The 18,173-nt window shown below is 45.2% G+C and overlaps 1 pseudogene; it reads left to right on the top strand.

Annotated features, from left to right (window-relative positions):
- Positions 1-17,052: 17,052 nt before the first annotated feature.
- On the top strand, positions 17,053-17,950 carry LOC133900199 (acidic endochitinase-like; annotated as a pseudogene).
- Positions 17,951-18,173: the final 223 nt, after the last annotated feature.

Here is an 18,173-nt window from a genome sequence, read left to right as displayed (position 1 = left end):
TCGGCTTGCTCTACCTCCTCCTACTCCGCCACTGATAGTACAATACCTCAGTCATGAGGATTGAGTCACACCAACAACCCTAGCCATAACAGAGTCCAGCAGGCCCTCGGTGTAGGGGGCCCCGCCTGAACCGTCGGAGCAGTTGGGGCCTCCAGAGTGCCTCATACATCGGGTTAGATACTAGGTGAGTTGTTCATGACATAGGATGAGGGCTCCGATAGGAGGGCCTTGGGTGTCCAAAAAGGTCTGCGAGGCCAAGACCCTTCGGCGAACGACACAGGACGGAGAAACCAACCCTTTCCCTACCTAGGAGCTATGAGGGATCCTGGGCCTCCAACCTTGATGTGGAGGCCTTATTTTTGGCAAAGGTATGCCCATGACCACCTAGCATTAGCTTGCCTAGTTAAATTTTGGACACACATAAGCTGTATCTAGTTTTGTTCGTTAAAACAGGGTGTGACAGAGGTGGTATCAGAGCTATACTGATCGTAGGACGTAAGTCTAGATAGAATGGTTGTGCCATAAGGTCATATTCTAAAAGTCTATTTTGAAAAACTCATCCCCGTATTTTTCTGACCTCTCAGTTTCTCTCTCTACTTACCCATTTCAGTCTACTAAGAAAAATGAATTTCCAACACTTCTCCTTTCAAACTATTAGTTGTTGAACAATTCTGGTTACTCTCTTCGAGAAGGGTGCACTTGAAGATCTCTCTTGATGCTCCTACCTTGTGTGAAGATTGATATGATAAAGATGAAGATCCATCACAACAAGGAAGATTCATCTACCACAACACTGAAGGCATGAAGATCTACTTCTGTGCTTCTCCCAGATTTAGTTTTTTGAGTTATAGGAGGATTTTTCCTAATCTTCGAAAATGTTAGAGTGATATTAGTAGTAATGTGCATGTGTTGTGTTCCTTGTCTGATTTGTATTTTCCGTTTGAGTGATGGTATGCGTTATGGGATGCTTTAGCATCTGGTAACAACAGCATTCGTTATATATCTCTATAGTTAATAGTATAGCTAGGTTTTCTCCTTTTATACGCATGCACTGATCCCTTTGCCTCACGATACCAGTCAAGCTCAAGGTGAGATACGTGCAACCCTTGTGATATCTCGACCATTCACTCGATCAAGTAGTGGATTCATCATGATTAACTCTTTAATCATATTGGCATGGCCATACACTTTTTCAATCTAACTACCTCGAGGGACCTAGAGATATCTCTCCTATTGTCAAGGAGGGGCAAATTCCATCTTGATCGCTTATACCCCACGATATGACAAACCCAAAAACTACATTTATGACTACCCAGTTACGGAATAGCATTTAGCAGCCTCAAAGTATGACACTACACATTCTGATAATCAATGACGATCTCAGGTATAAGAATTTTGCAGGTACACCATTTGAGATAACAACTGATGGCACGTCATAAATAACAATCCCATCAGTATCTCAAAGTGGGTCTATCCAACATCATGTTCTCTAACATAAATATCCATATTATTGACATGGTATCTCTATACCAATGATCCATGAAACATGATCATCAATCAATACATGTGCTGGTCTTATGTATCATCGCAATGATATGCGATCAGGAATCGACTAAGAATAACATCATGATATAAACAAAGAGTTTCATGAACAATTCGCATACTTACCAATCAATGTAAACGATAGTCATTCTTGGAATAACACATTATTCGGTAGTACATGAATATAGATGTGTGATAAAATCATCTCTATGATTGCCTCTAGGGTATATAACTTTCACGTATAACTTTCCCACGAGTTGTGATTTCATCACCTGCAAGCAGATGACTAAAGTCTCCATGTTGCAATGATGGCCAAGCACTATACACACGCCAGTGGTGTGTTGCCAAGAGATCACTATGAAGCCTTTACAAAGAATCCTCCCAGTATGTGTCACGAACACTCCAGATTTCATCGCCAGGTGCTGCCACCTTGAAGCCCCCTCTTGTGCCCTATGGTTTCTGAGAATTAACTTCCATCATCCACGCCACCTATATGGCCCACACAACAATAAAAAAACCCTAATTAATCAGCTAAGCCTACCCATATTAGTCTCGTGTTTGTACGAAACTTCTCGAGTTTTCGCTCCACTAACCGGTCCTTAATTATGTCACTTGAGCAAACACTAAACCAACCACATAACCATGACCACTATCACCAACATCCCTATGATCAAGGCCTAAGGTTTCATGTTGCTGAATCATTAACAAGTTAACCACCATTGTTGCATATGTTCATTGGTCAAGATTATGAAACTTCCTAGTATCCCGAAAGCATGGCTAAGCAATCTACCCACCAAAGATACTTAACCATAAACCATCTAGGTTCCAAGGGATGACAAGGGAAAATCTAGGGAAAACCCTAATATAGGTGACTACCCATCACATTAACAGACACTGCATGCAATTTTGTAAAATAAAATAGTATAAATCATATGTTCAAGATGATCAAGGACACTTGCCATCTCCTTGCTACTACTCATTGTATCCTAGCTCTTGATCTTGACATTCCTCAAATTGATCCAGGACGTTGTTGACTAATCGCATAATTATCGACAAAGCACACAAACAAAATACACTAAGAACATAGCACAACACAAAAGAACAACAAGACAAAACCTATCTAGAAAGATAAAGCTCGGAGAAACGAATCTAACGGCTGAAGAATCACTTATAATGGAGTTACGGCGAAAAAGATACGCTAAAAAAGGTTTTAGGGTTTAATTTGAAAAAGAAAAAGACTAATTTGTAATTAACAAAAACTTTAAGGGACCTTTTTGTAAAAATAGAGGGACCTGTATGTAATTTTGAAAAGATAGGGACCTAAGCATAAAAAGGCACAGCTCTTTTTGTAAAACCAGGAAAGTCCAGGGCTATTTTGCAAAGTTACAATTAACTGGAATATTTGGAATTCTTTTTATATTGAAAAACATCTTTTATTGTGTGGCTAGATGACTAGGTTCACATGTGGGCTACATGTCAGCAAAACGCTGATGTGGCGGCAAATAACGCTAGGTGACTGGGCAGGTGAGGTGGCAAAGGGTTGACTGGGTTATGTGGGCGACATGTGGCGAGATCTGATTGGTGGCAGAAGGGGTATGCTTCAATCTAATCGAGACCGTGCAATCTGGATCTAACGGCTGAGGGAGAAGGGGGCTGTCGGAGAGAGGAGGCACGGTGGAGCCAAAGGGCTAGCGAAGGCACAATCGCTGGGGAGTCGTCGAAAACGCATTTAGGCTCGCCGACGACGAGCGGCAGAGCAGAACGTGGTGATCTCATTTTGGCGCTTACCGAAGGCAGAGAGACACCGGAAGGCGATTGACGATGATAGGGGTGGTGGAGCACACGGGTCTTCATCGACGAGGGGTCTCTAGTGGTCTATCGGTGATGGCAAGGACTGGAGGAGCTTCAGCGATGGCACGTGTGTCCAAATATGGCTTCGGTTGGCGTTGATCGGCTCTGGAATGACGCAACGGCGAGCTTGGCTAGATGCGGTGGCTATGGCAGCAGTGGAGCTTCGAGTCTCGGTGAAATCGTGTGGTACTCAGCGAGTTTGCTTGGAGAAAACACGAGGGGTCTCATGTGCTAATATAGGCGGCAAAAGAGGCGATGGGGAGGCTCAGGACTCCAAAACGGCGGTGGATTCCCCATCGGACTCGGCGCGGTGGCATTTCTCGACTCGGAGATGATAGATCTGACTAGCGGGGTCCACTTGTCAGTAGCTCAGGTAAAGGCGGACTCTGCGCGGGCGTCTTCAACGGTGGGAGGCTGGCGCTAGGCTGAAGCGCGAAGCTGGGCTGCCTCGGGCGCGCTGGCGCGGCCCAGGTGGAGGAAGGGTCGGGAGGGGCAGGGCTAAGCCGGCTGGGCTGAGAGGGAGAAGGAAAGGAGGGAGGCGTGGAAAGGATTTCTTTTATATTTTTCTTTTTGCTAATTCTATTCAAAAGCAAACAATTCAAGCAAAGCCAAACAAAAACCCTAAATGCCTAACTCCAGCATGAATGCATCCAATCAATAATAATCCTAATTCAAATTTGAATTTGAATTCACAAAATAGGCTTTTTTCCTATTCTAATTATTCAATCTAGCTTCTAATCTTGGAAAATTTAAGAAAATTAAGAAAAGTGAAAATCAGGGTATGACATTAGGGGTTTTGGGGTGTGACACTTGGCCTACACCATTCCAGTCCAAGTGTTAAAGGTAGGAACCTAGTTGGACCTAGATTGGGGTGCATATGGTAGTGCGCCAAAGCAAGCACCGCCTTGGCCAGTGCCTGAGGAGGGTGAATCTAGATATATAGCCTCTTCCTCATTTCTTATTTTTCCTGTAGCATCCTTTGTAGATCCAAAGCCCCCATCACCACCGGTGGATTGGTTGGTCGTGGATCCTCCATGGCTGATAAAGTTCTTCAAGCAGCAGGTACGAGCTCATGCTCATGAAGGTGTGGGGTAGGACTTTAGTAGTGACAATGGGAACAATGCATCAGTATTTGGACTTTAGGCCATTGTAAGCATCTAGACCCCTAATTATAGTTTTGATGGTTAATGACAACGCGACGATTGTGACTAATGTATGCTTTGTAGGATTATTAAAAGGTCGATCACGGTGATGATGCTTGGGTACTCTCAGCCGCTATATTAGTTTTCATATTGATGGTTCAAAGGATATGTGAGAAAATTTGGACTATCTAATTCTAAGTGTCGTTTGGTGTTGGGAGACACTTAGATTAGTATAAGACTTTAGTTTTTCTTTGACCATACTATTAAAGGGGGTTGAGGATAGTAGGTTGACCTAGTTTGAGCTAGAGAGATAGCTCAAAGGAAGCCCGAAGTGATGAAAAGCCAAAGCTGGAACAAAGCTTGTTTGAATTGAACAAGTTCCTAGGTTTTTCTATGCACCAAAAATTCTGGTGAGTGCACCAAATGGTTTTCATCAGAAGCCTTCTCAGAGGGTGCAGAGAGTTAGTACCCACTGGAAGTTGTAGTGAGCACCGGAAGCTTGCACCGAAGAAGGTTTACAAAAGGTTAGTAGTTCTATGAAGTTGAAGTCACTGTACTCACCGGAAGTTCTGATGAGCACTATAAGCATGCACCGGAGAAGGTTTATAGAAGGGTATTTATTCTTGAAGTCAAGTCAACTATACTCGCCAGAGGTTATAGTTAGCACCAGATGTTTGGACCGAAAGTTCCGATGAGTGCACCGGAAGGATTTCACTGGAGGAAAGTTATAGTTTGAAGTATGGGCCTAGAGGTTTGGACTTTTTCTCACCGGATGTTCCGATGAGGAATTTGAAATTACCATATGAACTTTTGGTGAGTAGAAATAAAGTCAACAACTACTTTACTAATGTAGTTGGAGTTGACCTCACTAGATGTTCCAGTGATGAAAAGCAGCTCATCAGAACTTCCAGCAAGTACAACTTTTCTGGGTGCTTGGGCAATGGCTAGTTTTTGTCATTGATCTAGAAATACTCCCCCACCTAATCCATTTTAAGTCTCTTGGCTAGTGGTTGAGCTCATTTACTTCCTTGGAGAGTCAAGAGGAAGAAGTACCACTTAAGGGATATCATTAGTACTAGGAAAGTAGTATTGTGCATCCAATTGTCTCTTTGCTTTAGATTAGGTCAAGTGAGTGAGCTTGTTACTCTTGCTGATTGGCGTCACCTAGATTGCTTGGTGGCGTTCAATCTTGAGTATCTTTATCGTGAAGTGATTGTTTAAGCCCAAAGATGATAATGTGCCGGTTTGAAGTCCACTGATCTAGAGTAGAGAAGGAATACCAGTAGAGAGCACTTGGCTCCTTGCGTAGGATTAAAAGGGAGTTATACCCATGCGTGGGTGCTCTAAAGAGAACTAGGGAGGAGCGCCAACTCTTGATACCTCGGGAAAAGTGAGTCTTCCTATCCCTTTTCTTTACTTTGAGCAATTTATTTCTTGCATTTAATTTCCTTAATTACATTCTTGCAATTTCCTTTAGTTGGGTTGTTTTGCTAAAATAGTCATAGTGCTTGATTAAGGTTTCATGTCATGCACCTAGACTAGTGCACATTTAGGTTAAGGTTGTTACTTTCTCATAAAATAGTTTTTAGAACCCAATTCAACCCCCTCTTGGGCATCTGGATCCTTCAGCCGTACAATATGTTTAGTACCTGGCTCGACTTGGAAATGGTTTGGTTGATGTCAGAGGGTGTTAGTGAGCGTCTTTAGGCGGGTGCAGTACAGAGTGATCGACATGTCACTGTTGAGGGTTTTTCCTTGATAATATCTCCGTAATAACGGGGTTGTCATCGTGATCCAGGAATCGAACAAGAGACAAGGCACACACAATGTATATAGGTTCGGACCCGCGCATGGAGTAATACGCTACGTGTTATGTGGTTGATGATGTATCTGTATTCAATTGAGTACAGGTAATGTGTCTAGATCTATTACAAGGAGTAAATCGGATCTAAACTAGACTAATGATGAAGTCACTGAGTATCTCCTGTAGCCCTAGTGCTTGTGTCGAGTTGTAGATGAGTTGTGTTCCTCTAGAAAAAGAGTCTCACTTCATGGGTCTGAGTCCTCGCCTTATATAGGGATCTTGTACCGCCTCCTATCTCGCCATAGTCGATAGGGAGTTCTTCATCTTGTCCACCAAGAAACATCAGATAAATTTAGCTCGGACTAGTTGTTGAGTTGGGTAACCAATGGAGATCTCCCTAGTATGCACCTTCTAGATCTCCGAGAGTATTAGGTACCGCTGATTCAGTTTCGTAATATCTGAAGTTGTTAAGCATGCACACGGCTTACCATATATGTATATGATATACTATTTATGCGTATATACCCCATAGTTATATATTCGACAGTAGCCCCTAACTCTGCTTGGGAGGAAGGGTTTCTGCAATTTCTCACTCAAGTGCCACGAAGTCTAAGCCTGGTCAAGTAAGGTGGTTCAGGCTTGCAGTCGACAGAATCGAGTAAGAACCGATCCTATTCTGAGTATCGAGTGAAAACACAATTGGGTCAAGCACCCTGCGGTTAACCACACTCGAAGCTCAAGAACGGACTAAAAGCTCGATTAGTCAACACCTGATTTCGAGTAGAGTTAAAAAAACCTTTCAAAATTTGAATCGATGGGTATAGGTGCATTTAATGTGTGTAGAGATACGCACGATATCATCACTCCTCCTTTCATGCCGATCGAGGTGCCACGGAAACGTGTTCCGAAGCGGAATCATTTTCTGAATTTTACCTAGAGATAATGCCTACTTATTCCCTTGCGGAGAAACTCCATCGCCTCATCTTTTCTGCTTTTGCCAGACTTTCGCTCTTGGATTTCTTCTCCAAAGTTTTTCTGCATTGTCTACTTTTGTTTGAGAAACTTCTGTTTTTCTCCCTCATGGAGGGGAATCCCGATTGGGCGGTTCTACCATTGGGAGTGCTAGACCTCACCTCCAACAAGTTACCGCTCCTGAAAGATTTCACCTTTTTCCGCTGCGTCTGCTCCTCCTGGCGTGAAGTGCACAGGGTCACCAAGTTCATACCATGGATCCTAAAAGGGCCATTCGTGCACAACGAAGGCTTAGTGGAGGTGCATCGTCTGGGAAGCGAAGCAGTCTTCGACCTTCGTTTTTGAGGTTTAGTTGGTGATAGCTGGGAGATGATTGAGACCTTGAGCGGGCTCTTGATCGTCATCAAATGTGGGCGTAACATAAAAAGTAGGGTATTAAATCCAGTGACCGGATGTTTTTCGATCTCCCGCCACTCTCCTACGATGCATTCTGGGTGAACCTAGAGGGATGAGTGGTACGAAGGAATGAAAAGTTGTATATTCATTGTTCCAAGAATGTCATTCTTCCATCTCCAGATGACAAAGGGCATGCACGTATATCTTTTTGACGGACCGCCACTGTGATTCTAGATCTCCAGTAGTAAGTTATGGTGGCGTATTGTAGATTTTCTGGATGGAATCACCTCAGGAGATCAATCTGGGACTATAGCAACATTGGAGCAGTCGATGCCTGAGATTGAGCTTTGGCAACCTGGTATGGCGGGGTACTCGACTCATCCTGGATAAGATCCGTGCCTTTTTCTTGAAGTCCTAGGGCGACCAAATTGACAACCCTGTTGAGCATAATGCCTCATTGCCAATTTCCATTCATATCTTTGGCGATGACATCTGGGAGCCACTAGATTGGAAAATTGTCCCCTAGATAAGGGAAAGAACAATCCTATTGGGCTTGACATCTGAGGTTGTTCCACCAATACCCGGGATTACACATCCTAGCCAAATTTTGGGCTTTCGCTAAACAAGCTCATCATACAACTGGGATGAGTACACGGTGCTTGAGATTTCTTACCATGACGCACTTTCCAGTATGCTCAAGTCCCTTGAAGGGAATTTTAAGTGGCGCTCTTATAGGTGGCATAAAGCTTTCCCCTTAGATATGTAGTAGGTTTCCTGGCATGCTTTTGGCTGGAGATTGTAAAAACATTTTACTGATATTTTTCTTAATCTAATATGCTATTGCTACTATTTTCTGATCAATGAAATAGAGTTAGCATGAATAGATGCAAAATTGATTAGCACATGCTATCGCCACTTTCGAGATTGTCTGACTATATATCCGTTAATGCTTGAAAAATCGATTAAACAAGCCACTAGATATGTGGCCTTCGAGTAATTACTCGAGGCATCCAAAAATGGAATAAGGAAAAGACTAGTGTAAAACTAGAAACACAACATATGATGGACTTTTGCAAACTTTTACTGACATGTGCATATGATCAACATACGAATAAGAACTCGTTAGAGAGCACACACAACACCGACAAGGACTTTTAGAACCTTGGTTGGCCATTAGGTGTGAGATGTCTAACAATCTCGGTTTCGTTATGCCTTATGAGGTGTAATTGTCCATCATCAACCCAACACATGCTTCCGTTGGTTCTATCCAACGTGATCATTCCAAAGCCAGATAATTTTTTGCAAAAATATTTACAAAAGAATATGGTATTATTATATAGCCCCCGACTCTCTAGTCAAGGAGAAGATTTCTTGAGTAGAGAGTAAGAAAGAACATACATGTACCATTGAAGGAATATAGCGTAGCCCTGGACCTTCTACTTGATGATGGAATAGAGTGAAGAGTAAAGCCTTAGCATCGAAAGTATGTGATGTAGTCCTAGACTCTCTGTATGATGTGATAATCGAAGCAGAGAGTAGAGCATATGCGCCATACTTGATGTGGCCCCTGTCTCTTACTCAATGACTGGATTCGATAAGATAATGGAGCATAAGTGCTTAATATTATACGATGTGGCTCCTAGCCTTTTGAATGGTGTGATAACCTGAGACAGAAAGTGAAGCAAAAGCATCAAAAAAGTATGATATAGCCCCTGACCCTGTGCTCGATGTGATAATTGAGTGAAGAGTAGAGCATAAGCATAAAAATGTGTAATGTAGCCCCCAACTCTTTGCTCGATGTGGTAATTGAGTGAAGAGTAGAGTGTAAGCACCAACACATAGTTCTTAACCATATACTTGATGGGCTTAGCCCTCGAGCATTGGGTTAAAACTATGCTATGGTCACTGAGTAAACTCAAGCAGATGGGTAGGTGAGCATTAAAAACCCGCTCCCATTTGTGCTCGTTTTCACCGCAACCTTTGATTTAACGTGTCATAATGACCATCCATCCTTCTTTGCAGAGATTAGACTGGTCGTAATGCTCCCACGACTCCTCGACTTGTGCCAGATCATAGCGTGACTGAGGCTTTCTCGAACACGCTATCATTTCGGATCCTGATAGCTCCATTTACATAGTACGACCCATTCCCATAGCTATAAATAGAGGGGACTTAAGGCTGTTTATTTCCGCTCCGTCTCTTGCCTTTCATCCTTTCCCTTGCCTGGTAGAACATGTAGAGCTTGAAGCGGTGACCTCCACTCCACCGCTATCTCCTGAGTCGAGCTGAGGAATTAGAGCAGAGGGAACTTTCTACCCAAAGCCTCTCGCCATGATTCCACCCGGTGTCATCACCATTTCTTTCTATGAGGAGGAATCGAGTGAGGGGCCTAGAGGAAGAGAGCATAGATAATCACTTGGGAATGGCCGGCCCCTCTCCTGACAGGTGCAGCACTTCATTGCTGCTTATGCCATGCGGCGAGCGATGCAAATGACATGGGAGAGGGATGAAGCTAGTGGTGATCCTGACGAGATCATCAACCAAGTTGCTAACAAAGTTTTCAGTGATGAAGCCTCCAACGGTGAAGAAATTATGATCGTCTCGTTTCGAGTAGGCCTTCAAGACTATACCATTGGCGCACTCGACCTGACCATTGCTCTAGGGGTGAGCTACATAGGCAAAACAAGTTTTTGTGCCAAATTCTTCACGGAACGTAATAAATGTCTCACTTTTGAACCGACTACCATTTTATCTGTAACTATCCGATATGGAATTACAAATTGGGTAATTATGCTCCTCATGAACTTCTTAGCTGTTTCTGCACTTATCTTCCCAATGGGTTCAGCCTCAATCTACTTAGTGAATGTGTCAATAGCCATGAATAGGAACTTATAACTGCTTTGGGCCTTTTCAGGATATCCAAGCCTCGGCCAAAGAAAGGCCAAGAAAGAGGAATTGTTTGTAGAGCTTGGGCTAGTCGAGTGGTCTGTTTTCCAAAAAATTGGCAGTTCTCGCACTTTTTGACCAGCTCGGAAGCATCGTTGAGTGTAGTCGGCCAATAGAGTCCCTAGCGGAAAGCTTTTCCGACCAAGGTACGATAAGATGCATGATTACCACACATGCCTCCATGGATATTGAGCAATAATTTATTATCCTCTTTCTGAGTGATGCATTTCATCAAGATTTCGTTATTCCCCTTTTAGTCGAGCATCGGTGCCCATTAGACCTTGGCCTTTTTCTTGGGGCATTCCTGTTCGATCACCAGAATTGTGCTTACAACTTGTGGGTACCTTCAATGTACAAAAAGAGCTTCACTATTTCATTAGGTGGGGTAAGCATTAACGGAAACAATACATACCTTTTTTAAGTCCTTGAAGGCGTTCTTTGCTTCTTTTGTCCACTCAAACCAGTCGTGTTTCTTCAGCAGCTTGAAGAATGACATCCCTCATTCATCCATCCTGGAAATGAATCGACTAAGGGCTACTATACATCTTGTTAGTTTTTAAATCTCCTTCAATGTTCGAGGTGACCGCATCTGGTCGAGAGCCTCGATTTTGCATCGATTATCCTCAATAGCCACTGCCTAGCTCCGAATGTAATCCGCCCGGAGCCTGGCAATGGTGTGTCGGAGGCCAAGTCGAATGCCAGATGGGAGAGGTGGTCCTTGACCTCCTCGTCCCTTAGCCGCTGCCCGACTCCAGAGGTAATTCGCCCAGACCCTAGCGACAACGTGTCAGAGGCAAAGCCAAAGGCAAGATGAGAGAGGTTGTTCACGACCTCCTCGGCTCTTAGTCGCTGCCCGGCTCCAAAGGTAATCCGTCCAGAGCCTGGCGATAGCTTGTTGGAAGAGATGCTGAAGGACAAATGGGAGATGTGGTCCTCGACCCCCTCGGCCCTTAGCTGCTGCCCTGCTCTGAAGGTAATCTGCCCGGAGCTTGGCAACGGCATGTTGGAGGTAAAGCCAAAGGCTAGGTGGGAGAAGTGGTTCTCGACCTCCTTGGCCCTTAGCCACTGCCCGACTCCGAAGGTAATCCACCCGCAGCCTGGCGATGGCTTGTCAGAGGCGAAGCCGAAGGCTAGGCGGGAGAGGTGTTCCTCGAGCTCCTCAGCCCTTAGCCGCTACCCGACTCCGGAGGTAATCCACCCGGAGCCTAGTGACGGTGTGTCAAAGGCAAAGCTGAAGGCTAGATAGGAGAGGTGGTCCTCGTCCCCCTTGGCCCTTAGCCGCTACTTAGCTCCGGAGGTAATCCGCCCGGAGCTTGGCTATGGCGTGTCCGAGGTGAAGCCAAAGGCTAGGCGGGAGAGGTGGTCCTCGACCTCCTCAGCGTGCGTTGCAGGCATGGGTTTTGCATGTGGTGCAGCTGCAAGTGTGGGTTTTGCATGGTTACGTACTAGTTAAGTTTTACAGTCTACTATTGGCAATAAGCAGCTAATTGTAGTATAAGACATAGCTAGGTCAGACAACTATTCAGAACTCATGTCAAATGAATATGTAACTTAAGTTCTACTGCTTACTGCTAAACAGGGATGTAATCTAGATTTATCATTTCTACATAATGGCTATCTGTTGTAAAAACTTCTAGCAGTAAGGTTGGAGGCCTCCAACATATTTTTATTGTACGTATGAAAGATAGACCAGCTAGGTAAACTATCTATAGGTAATAGTGGGCATACCTTTGCAATAATAAGGCCTCTATTATGAGGCTTGAAGGCCTCGAAGCCTACGCCTAGGCCGGGAGAGGTGGTCCTCGACCCCCTTGGTCCTTAGCCGTTGCCCGGCTCTGGGGGTAACCCGTCCAGAGCCTAGTGATGACGTGTGTGGGAGGTGGAGCTGAAGGCTAGTCGGGAGAGGGGGTCAACGTGTGTGGGAGGTGGAGCCGAAGGCTAGTTGGGAGAGGTGGTCCTCGACCCCCTCGGGCCTTAGCCATTTCCTGGCTCTGGAGGTAATTCGAACGGAGCCTGGCGACAGCGTTCTTTGACTCAGTCCTCGTTGGTGGGATATTGCACCGTCGATAGCAGAGTTGGTGGCGACGGAGCAAGGTTAGAGGGCCAGGGATTTGCCTGGGAGTTTGCCCCAGGCTTCCGACCCCTGTGCCATCCTTCGCTGGTTCCCTCTGTGGCCACGTATCCTGCTTATCTTTTGAGGTACTTCTCTCAAAAGGTCGTGAGGGTTCGGCAATCGTTGTTGTTGTGGCCACGCCTTGGTCCGTGCAGGATACACCCGTATGCCTCCAGGGGTACCGGAGCTTGTGGTTGACGTTGAGGTCGCTGGCGGGGGCCGCGTGCCCCAGAGCCTGTGGTTTCCCCAAGGTCTCCTTTCGTTTGGGAGACCATCGGGGTCGTCTGGTGAACCGGTTTTCGGAGCCGGATTGGATCCGAATTCCTTGGATGAGGTGGACTTGGGGTTCCCCGCGCGCGGTTGGTGTCACGAGGGCTGCGTCAGAGGCGCTAGCGGGGTCTGCGCACTTTGGAGCATTGCGCCTCTTCGGAACCTTATTTCACCGGGGGGAGGGGGCAAGGAGGACGCTGGGTGGATAGAATCTCCGAAGGTGTTGGCTTGCCCAAGACGTCCCAGGTGCTGTCGAAGTAGATACCTTGGGACCAAGTCCAGGCGGGAACATTCCGGGGTTCGACCACCCAGAACCACTATAAGGCGGCCTGCTTGGCTGCGACCTCGGTCATGACCTCTTCTGGTGCAGCTAGGTCTTGGCCACGTAGAGGCTGGAAGGGCTCGGTGCCATCTGGAGTTTCCATACAAACCCAAGGTTTTGTGTCAACCAAGACCGGAGGAACACCATCCCATACGGCAGCAGGGCTGGAGGGTATACGTGATGTGCAGGGCTGAGATAGCCATGCATATGGTTGCATGGTTGTAACGGTGGATATGGCGGCTTGCGCGTTGGTGGTTTTTCTGGTCGATTCCTACCTCTCTTTGGCACTTCTATGTTCCGATCCCCACGAACAGCGCCACTGTTGGTACAAGAGTTCGTCTTGTCCCAGCAAGTACGGTGAGAGTTTCTTCTAAGGAGGAGACTCAAGCTTGGAGATGAAGTTTGAGTGGAAGGAACACCACAAATGTATTGATAATAGAAATATGGACTGGGCTAGGGGGAGTATCACAGGAAGACTTTGTGATTATGCTCCTCCGTGCTGTGTTGAGCAGGCTCACTTTGTGATTATGCTCCTCTGTGCTGTGTTGAGCAGGCTCCTTCCCACCTCCCTCTTTCAGGTGACCACGACCCCTTATTTATAAGGTAGTACATAGCTTAATGTATAAGTTATCACGATGTACAAATATTTAGGACCTGGCCGAATTACTGGGCCTTGTCCTGGATAACTATATTTTACTCTATATAGAAGATAAATATCTACCGTGGTAACTATTTTAGTGCCTACATCCTAAGGGGTGAGCCGGTTGCCAATTGTGGCCTGGCAACACCCTATCGGGGGTGTCAGGACGACTTGCATCGTGCTGGGGGTGTCAGGATAAGCACCACTTGCATGGGCATTAATTGCCCATCACCTCGCATCAGGTTGGTTGCAGGAGGGGGTCCTTTCTTCCCTGATATTATCTCTGAAGTCTGGCTACGTCTTTAGGCTTCGGAAGGCTGTATGGGCACCAAAGGGGTGGCCTGAAGGGGTTCATAGCCTCTGGGTATAAGGTCTTCTACTGAGTCCAAAGGCTGAAGGCTCTGGAGGGACCTTTGATAGTGATCTCTAACCATTATCCTCAGGCTGGTCTATTTTTCCCCAACAGGGATTATCACTACCGGCTAAAGACTTCAACTAGCAGTGATAGACTGCCCATGATTCAACATTTTTAGGGCCAGAAAAATTAAAAAAATTGCACTTGAGGAACCCTAGTGGTCGTGCTATCGCAAGTCACAAGTCACGTAACTTTTCACACGAAATACTCGCGCATGAGATTCATGGCATTCGAACCTGGTTCGTGGCATTCGAACCTGGTTCGTGGCACTCAGACCTGAGAGCTCTTAGCACGCGCGATACCTCCTTACCAGCCCATCACAGAAGTATTAGTAATAACAATAGCATATGTAATCCTTTTGATCCCTTTTGTCTGAAACTTTAAATCATTATTTGTATATCTAATAACTTCAAATGAAAAAAGTTTCAACAACAAAGTTGTATATCTCGTCGAGGGCTACAATTTTCATATAAGTTTGTCCTCATCCGACTTCGTATGAAAAAATTATGAATTGTTTAAGATAAACTGTTATCTATTATCACTGTTGTTTTATAATATGGACCGGCAGTGATACTTGATGAACTACCACTGTCGGTTTGTAGCTAGAGTCAGCAGTGATAGTTAAGTTTCACTACCAGTTCTTTTCAATAGACTTTTAGTGCTGGTCTTTGATACGAACTATCAATGATGGGATATTTTGCACGAAGGGTCACTTTTCAGTAGTACCATGCAGGCATGCACAAAAGATCTGTTGCATCCAACCATCCACCTTGTACCAATCAATCCCAAACTCTACCTCACCTCTCTGTCTATACAGCCCCAAAACAACCACCACCCTTATCCCTTCGTTTCTTTCCCAACTCTCTCTCTCTCTCTTCGAGCACAAACAAACGGGAGAAGGACGAGCAGCACAGTAAAATCAAGAGAAGAGCGGATCTCCATCACTACCGTATCCCCCTCCATCTCGCTCAAAGACGAGCTTCCTCCCAATACGCGGATGACCTCTCCTGATCTCTTCTCCCTCCTCACTTCTTGCCCCTATCGCCTGGAGTTATGACCCATGAGTGTCCTGATGGCATACAAGGAGCATGGATGTCCTGTGTTCTGAGATGAGCAACCCTGGGGTCATAGGACGCAACATCATTCCGCGATCTGGGTTACTAAGGTGGCAATGTGACCTTGCCAGGGGCTAATTTGTCAGTGTGATGCCAAACCATTCACAATGAGGAAAAAATTGTGCCATGGGGAGGGTACAAGTACAATTATTTTCTTAAGTCAGAGACACACACCACACACATTCATGTCCACGTAGGAGCGTCCTAGCATACGTCTAAACAAAATTGAAGACATAACCTTATGTAGCACAAGTACTTACTTTGACTACTGAACATACCCACGTATGAATGTACTATTCCACTCAGGATTTTATAAAAAAATACAAATATCCATACTGATTATATGTCTCGAATCCAGATAAACAGGTTCCACCACAATACCTGACCAGTTGAGCTATGCTCAGTTCGTGGGTACAAGTACAATTTTGCATGAGAAGCAAACAAAAATCCCAAATAGATTGTGACAAGGACGAAATGACTAGGCCGCCTAGTCCATCATGGCGTGGTGCAAGCGTTCGCCGAGACCACCATGCCTCTCTGCCCCGCCGATTAGTCGGTAACTCTGACTGCAGAGGGGGCACCTAGCTCGCTGAGTAAGCCAAGGTCGCAGATGGAGGGAATTCATTCATTGCAGGTTGCTGCAATGGCAGGCAATATTGGCGCAGTCCAATCATTGAGCTACTCCAGTTTCAGATCATAGGCCGTGACAACAAAGAACACCCATGCATAGTTTTGGTATTGAAGCTTCATTCACTCCGTAAAACTATTTTAATCCTCATTACTATCATATTTCTTTCATCCTATACAGACAAGCCTAAAATAAGTTGAACCTGTAGTTCAATCTGTTCTCTTGTCACTTTCTTACAGCCATTTGGAACTAAAAAATCCAAATCACAAGAACTACAAAAGCAAATGAACTTAGATGGGATGTCTAATTGATTTCTTAGAAATTTTATAACACGGGAAAAGTTCCATTGAACTTTTTAGAAAATTCATAGAAATTCTATAAGTCCGTTTGTTCAAATGGTCTGAATAAAAATTGCCATATAGGATTTCAGTTCTCTGTAACCTCCAGAATTCCTACATTCCAAACAGCCTGTCACTGTTCAGCTTCCAGTAGATTCTGCTTAATCACCACTTGTTGTTACCCAGATTTATGTCGACCTTCCATGAATCTGATCGACACAGGCAATGTAAATTTATCCAATAGAGAATTTGCAAGTGCTCCACTACAAAATGATTTCATTCATAGCACATTTCAAATCAGGATAACGTTCACCTTCTTCCGAAACTGCTAGCTGAATCCATTCATATGTGTTCACCAGTCTCAATCATGAGTAATTACACTCCAACTGCCCAACAAGCCACGCAGGACCATAAACAATAATGGCAATAATTCCAGTAACCAGTTTCACACTTCCAATCCCTCCAATATATAAGAGTAGCCCTTCCCCAATCTCATCTCACACATCAAAACAACTACCATTTCCAGACACAAGCACGAGAAGCAAATTTGCGCCATGCATGGCTGCAAAACCATTGCTGGTGCAACTGCTGCTTATAAAACAGTACCCGTTGCACAGATTGTTGGGCCACTGGCCACATGCAGGGGGCATTGCCATATACTGGGGTCAGAATGGTGGAGGGCTCGCTGGCTGACACCTGCGCCACCGGCAACTACAAGTTCGTCAACTTAGCCTTCCTCGTGGCCTTCGGCAATGGCCAGCCCCCGGTGCTCAACCTGGCAGGCCACTGTGACCCGACTAATGGTAGCTGCGCCAGTCTGAGCGCTGATATCAAGTCATGCCAGAGCAGCGGCATCAAGGTCATGCTCTCCATTGGCCGCAGAGCAGGCAACTACTACCTTTCCTCATCCGAGGATGCTAAGAATGTTGCAATAAACCTGTGGAAAAGTTCTTAGGCGGCCAGTCATCTTCTCGCCCTTGGGTGATGCAGTCCTTGATGGCATTGACTTTGACATCGAGGGCAGCACCAACCAGCACTGGGATGATGTTGCAAGGTACCTGAAAGGGTACAGCAACTCGGGCAGGAGGGTGTATCTGACTGCCGCACCTCAGTACCCATTTCCAGATGCCTGGGTGGTAGGCGCCCTCAACACCGGCCTGTTTGACTGTCTGGGTGCAGTTCTACAACAACCCTCCCTGCCAGTACAATTCTGGCAAGCACTTCAATTCTGGCTGATGCATGGAAGAAATGGATGTCGATTCCGGCAAAGCAGATCTTTCTCGGTCTCCTAGCTTCACCTCAGGCAGCTGGAAGTGGGTTTATACCAGCTGATGATCTCAAGTCTCAGGTGCTTCCGTTGATCAAGAACTCTGGGAAGTATGGAGGGATCAAGCTGTAGTCCAAGTACCATGACAACCAAGATGATTACAGTTCTTCAGTGAAGAGTGATGTTTAAGTGGGTTGCCTCTGAATATTTCTATAATACTTGTGCTTTGTGAGCATTCCTCCTTACACTTTGTGAGACCATTCTGTGTGATTATGGATTGGCTTGGACCTATTGTCCCTATGCCCCACTGTTCTTTTTCTTGACAATACACCGATTGATGGCTACTTGTATGGCATAAAGAAAACAAATAATTATAAAACTGTCTTATAGTTTTTGTTCTTGAATTCTTCCG

The sequence above is a fragment of the Phragmites australis genome, chromosome 19 (assembly GCF_958298935.1).
Source record: "Phragmites australis chromosome 19, lpPhrAust1.1, whole genome shotgun sequence".
In the NCBI taxonomy this organism is placed as follows: domain Eukaryota; kingdom Viridiplantae; phylum Streptophyta; class Magnoliopsida; order Poales; family Poaceae; genus Phragmites; species Phragmites australis.
Note: the sequence above shows the minus strand (reverse complement) of the source record. Positions and strands in the feature narration are given on the sequence as shown.